Below are 6,340 nucleotides of genomic sequence, written 5' to 3'. Positions count from 1 at the left end.
GGACACACGTCCAGATCATCCGCTCTCAAAACTCCGCCATCTCTCTCCCCATATCCACCACTGCTGGCGGCTCACCTCCAACTGCGCAACGCTATGCGCTGTTAACAGCCAACTGCCCAACACTACAATAGCAAATTCCAACAATGCCACCCAGCCACAGACTGCACACAGCACAGCCAGTGATTTTCATATAGAGCGCTACCTGGCGTTACCGACATAAAAACCTAGACAGCCTACTTACAACTCAAACACCTATAAAATGTGTTTCACAAGAACGGATACAGCAAACGACAGACTCAGACAGCCCTCAGACGACGGAAACACTACAGAAACCCAGATGAAGAACAGTATAAAGATGCGGAAGCAAGACTCGCCTTTCTACCGCATGCAGTCAACGCGACATCAAAAATTGGGAGACTGCTAAAACAACACAAAACTGACACGGTCTTCCGACCACCATCCGAGATACGGGCCCTACTGGGGACAGTGAATGACGGATTTGCCCCCAAGAAAGCGGGCGTATATAATATTCCATGTGGTTGCGGCAAATCCTACATCGGTCAAACAATCCGAACAGTCGCCGGCCGGAGTGGCCGAGCGGTTCTAGGTGCTTCAGTCTGGAACCGAGCGACTGCTACGGTCGCAGGTTCGAATCTTGCCTCGGGAATGGATGTGTGTGGTGTCCTTAGGTTAGTTAGGTTTAAGTAGTTCTAAGTTCTAGGGGACTGATGACGTTAGAAGTTAAGTCCCATAGTGCTCAGAGCCATTTGAACCAATCCGGTCGAAGACCGCTGAAAAGAACACCAGCGCCACACGCGCCTAGGCCACCCCACCAAATCGGCACTGGCAGAACACTGCTTGGAAACTGGGCACAACGCCAAATACGAGGAGACCAAGATTCTGGTCCCTACCAGTTTCTACTGGGACCGCATCTTCAAGGAGGCCATTGAAATTGGCGTAACGGACAACCTCATAAACCGAGACACAGGTTTTCAACTAAGCAAGGCATGGCAACCATTACTTAACTCCATCAAGGAGTCGCGCCACAAGCGGACACAAGACCCTTCTACGACGGCCGCAGAGGACACTCCACGGGATTCTGCATCTTCCACCACCCGTCGCCGCGCCGGGGTGGGCGCGAACCTGGGTCGATGACCGCAAACGGATTGTCGGCGGCCGCACCCAAACCGTCGGCGCAGGGAATCGAAGCCCGACTGATGGACATAAATAACACTGATAATGAGCAGACAGACTATTCCATCAGAACCACCTGATGATCGCGGAAAGGTTATTCGCCGAAATATCGTGGGACTTCAACAATCGCATCCGGCTGGAAACAACACATACGCCGGGAAAGCCTCCGATCACTCCACCAGATTGTTGCCAACTTTTACCCCGAACTTTCGCTGACTAACTGAAGCGTCAACTCTTTCCAAAACGCTCGTCAGGCTTTCTCTCCCTTGTGACACACTTTCATCGGCTGGCTCAACAAAGGATCAACCACTACCCACACCTTCACCAAACTGTTGCTAACATCTGTTGCATTCGTAGTCTTCTTCACCAAAGTGTCGGAAGCTTCAAGACCCTCCACAGACTGTTAATAGACATGCTGAATTTTATTCCTTACGTCATCTGTCTCATTAAAGCAACAACCAAGTCCATAAAGCCTATCATGGCCGAGAGCCTTAACTACTGGCGAATCTTCTTGGTTGTATTCCATGATGTTACTACAGGCGGGTGTAAAAATGAATGAGCGCAACGGAAAATAACAAACGCTAAAATGCAGATTTGGCCGTCTGACTACCCCCTGAAGCAGATCTTAGGATCTCTTAATTTCATAAATTACGATCTAAACATAAATGAATGATGAAGGCAACTAATACTACTAAATGATAAAATTGTTTCTTATTATACGTTTATTGCAGATTAAAAAAACACCCTTTCTGACAAATGTCTGTATTTCCTAAGTATAATTATTAATCAATTGCCCAACTCTGCCCCCTTTTATGGCCACGCGATCCAACATAAATAACGCGAAATGACTGACATTATCTACGTACCAGACACTAGAAGACACTACTTTCAAAGATGATCTACAGTGGTGTGGAACCTCAGTGGAAAAACTAACGTGATCACCGCTATTTAGCTTTACAGCCCTAAAAAGCCGAAGCAATTTGCGATATCACCGAATGTACTGCGTCAGGTGTGTCGAAGTAATGGTTCTCGTACTCGTCTGCATCGATGGAACAACTCCAGCCACAAAATAAAACTCTTTCAAACACTAGGACGGAAGAAGGTGGCCCTCTGACTAATACACTCTTATATTGTCTTCTCATCTCTGTTTCCAACAAACGAGAAACGCGAACACCCAGCCACAAGGACGGAGTTCTAATAACGTCTCAGCGTAAGTATAGGCAGAAGAAGTGCTCTCAATCACTGAACGCTGCGTTCTCAACGACGACTTCCAACCCGGAGGTAAAGTAAAGAACCCCTTGTGAACTCGCGAGGACTGTACACCGTCCTGGATCGCTTAGATTTTGTAGAAGAACTGTTTGTCTGTCGCCGGTAATGTTAACAAAACCACGTGACAAGTGGTGACATTATTTTCCACTTTTGTGGCGAGCAATTAACTTTGATTGTTAGAAGTCGGGGCTAAAGACCATTTAATGGGATCTAACCGCAGAGGTCGCCTCTCATAATGCTGTTTATGGTAGAGACATTGTTATTATTGTCAGGGATATTACTTTGTTGTGCGTGTGAAATTTTATCAAATATATCAATCAGTTACAGTTGGAAACTGTCATTTATAATAGTTTCTGATTCCGTTGAGTAAATACCTAGTAGAAGGGATGTGGAGCTGCAGACTGGAAATGATTCTCAGTATGTTCTCCATCGCTTTCTGGCTAACCGCAAAAATAGTTTTCTGGCTCTTGTAAAAGACAGCGAACAGTATTTCTTATTCCACCCGCCGGCCCATAACATGGATGCTTGCCAACAATAGTTCTTCTCGCGTACCATTCGCGACAGGCACAGCACAGGTGAAAAGTGACAGCCGTAGACGATGTGCAGTGGTACACAAATTAACCTCCGCCATGCACCATGAGATGGAGTAAAGGATGTGCGACTAGATGCACAAGACACCGGTCGTTAGATCTGTGGATGGCTTCTCGTAGGCGGGTGTGACCAGGGCTTTCGCCGCGCAGGATGGCCGCACGGTTTAGGCGCCCTGTCACGGATTGCGCGGCCCCACCCGTCGGTGGTTCGAGTCCACTCTCGGGCATGAGTGTGTGTGTGTAGTTCTTACCATAAGCTAGTTTAAGTTAATTTAAGTAGCGTACAAGTCCAGGGACCGATGATCTCAGCAGTTTGATCCCTTAGAAATTCACACACATTCGAACATTTTGAACCAGGGCTTTCGTCCAACCGCAGGACATAATTTTTTTGTTTCCAAAAGACCATGGTATCTTATGGTTAGAGAGAAGGTAACTCAGCTGTGCACAATCTGAAGAGAACAACAGAAACATCGGGGCTGGGGCCTTGTTCAGTGTTAGCGATTGCAGCTATTAATATTTGTGTCACTCATCTTTTCTGTGGTCCAGGTAACTTGGGCAGTACTCATGTACCTTACTTTGTATAGCATTATTTCTGGTGCTCCCAAGGATACCTTGCAATGACCTAGACATAGAACTAAAAAACCCACATCGATTTTTTTCACGAAAAATACTTTTTCGGAAGTATAAACCAAATACATTGCCCGACAAAAAGAAATGGAAGCACCCAGAAGAAATGGTCAAATGTCAGTATTACTTCGTGACAGTGGCCAATCGCTGCACTGTGCACATGAGGGCAGGCGTACCCGCCGTCAAAGCTCTGGTCGCCCACGCCACACCACCACAACGGAAGATCTTCATATTCTCGACAAAAAATTGTAACCCTTTCACATCTGTGCCTATAATCCGACAACAATAAATGCATTTGGACATTTGGCCACTGTCGCTTATGAAAACCGCACAAATGTAGATACAGCACGATACCACCAGACGGCCAAATGGAAACCCACAACAAAAGATGCTCCTTTCAATATCTCGAAGACGATGATAACGCTGTCTCACACGAGTACGCGGCATATCCGTGTCTTGCACAGTTGTAAGGTGGCTATAATTTCGCACCTTACAAGCACTCATCTATATACTTTGCCATGATTTACAAACGTAATTAGGCATCATTTGATAGGTTGTGCATCGTATATATGTATATTTAAAGAAGACTGACATTGTCACGTATACCTTGTAAATAGTTGTTAACGCTTGATGCATGAAAGATGATGGATTGTCTTTATCACCAAAATGGCGTAATGAATGATTAACTATACTTGCAGAGGTTGTACCGCCAGTGGAAATGAAACGGCAGGCGTAACTCAGCCCCTGGGCAGAAAAGCCCGCACCGGTGTGTCGGTCTGCTTAACACAGGAAGTAGCCCAAGACGGACGGTCGGGGCAGCTGAGCACTGAAGCACAATACAGCGGCGGCCGGCCGGTTTGTAGCCGGTCCGGAAAGATAACCGGATAATATTCCGTAAACTCTGAAAATCTTGCACGCAAGAGCGAGGAACGAGGAAGCGTTACCTCGAAAATCATGCAGGCTGGGTTATTTCGGAGGATTTTTACTCTGAGAAGCATACCATTGTATGAATCCTAATTAACGAGGACAGGTATTTCCTTGCAAACTTCCCGCGCTGGACGACAAAAGACTACAATATGGTCGGTCGGCGTTCGGAAGAATCTTCAGAGAGGCGAATATTCGGTGATTCGCTTTCTGCAGTTACGAGCGAGGGGAGCCGAACTTTGCTGGGAAGCCAGCGGTGGAGAGAAAGGGGTCTTCTGTCTCGAGTGCCTGTGTTTGACAGTCGCTCGGTATCAGCTTTTGTCGGTATAGACGGACTTGCTGCCTTTGCTCTCAGGATATTTTATACTCGTAGTTTGTGAACGGTTAGGCACTATACTGTTGCGAACTTAAACGATTCTGGACTTCGCCTCCAGGTAGGGAGTCGTCATCGAGTACGCAGCGTTCAGTGATTGAGAGCATTTCTTCTGTCTATACTCATGTTGGGACGTTATCTAAATCCCGTCCTTGTGGCTGGAAGTTCACGTTTCTTGTCTGTAGAACACAAATGGTCTTCTGTCATCCTAGTGTTTGAATGAGTTTTATTTTGTGGCTGGAGTTCTTCCATCGTCGCAGACGTATATGAGAACCACCACTCCGACGCACCGGACGCAGTACATACGGTGATATTGCTAATTACTTTGGCTTATTAGGGCTATAAAGCTAAACAGCTGTGATCATGTAATTTTTATTTCCACTGAGGTTGCACACCACTGTAGATCATCTTTGAAAGTAGTGTTGCTACGTAGATGACGTCAGTCATCTTGCGTTAGCCATAAAAAGGGGCAGATTTGGGCAGTTGATCAGTAACTTTAGTTAGGAAATTCATGTGTATCTCTTTATGTCCATTGGACACTGATATATACACATTTGTAATATACGAAGGGGTTTTAATGTACAATAAATGTATAAGAACAAACAACATTTATAATTTAGTAGTTACTAGTTCCCTTAACCATTCATTTATGTTTGTTGTTATTTATACGTTAAAGAGCAAGAACGAGGAAATAATATCATTATTAAGAGATTCTACGATCTGCTTCAGGGGGTGGTGAAGCAGGGCCAAATCTTCATTTCCGCGTTCAGTATTGTCCGTTGCACGTTCATTTTACACCTGCCTGGAGTAGCAGGTTGTACAGTGACCACTCAACATCTGGCGCTATTCACGTCCCGTATGTACTGCACCAGCCCTGGAAACAACACTCAACAGGAACAACATTAATGCATGCCGTTCTAGTTGTCACAGAGAACTGTAGCTATGATCATTCACTTATCTGCTGATGCTGCGCACGTGTATGTAGTTAAACTGACACACGACTACGTCTTCTAGGTGCTAAACATTTTCCGCCACGCAATTTATACTTGTCTTTTTTAAATCCTAGTCTCTGAAAATACAACCGTAAAACATTAACAAATATTACCGCTCGGATACACAATAATCGATAAATTACGCCATTGTATTTTAAATTGGTAATTTTGCGTCTGAATTCATTCTGAACTTAATATTAACATTTCTTCAACGATTTAATAGCATTCTCTACATTCTACATAAATAATTCTTCAAAACAATATCACTGCTCCTGACAGTCTATACGAAACCTTTCGATTTAATGAATACCTCCATTTACGAGTAACTATTAACAAAAGATAAAATATTATGAAAACAAATTAAAGTAAGT

This window comes from Schistocerca americana, chromosome 9, assembly GCF_021461395.2.
Source record: "Schistocerca americana isolate TAMUIC-IGC-003095 chromosome 9, iqSchAmer2.1, whole genome shotgun sequence".
NCBI lineage: Eukaryota > Metazoa > Arthropoda > Insecta > Orthoptera > Acrididae > Schistocerca > Schistocerca americana.
The sequence above is the reverse complement of the archived record's forward strand: the minus strand, read 5'-3'. Positions refer to the sequence as shown.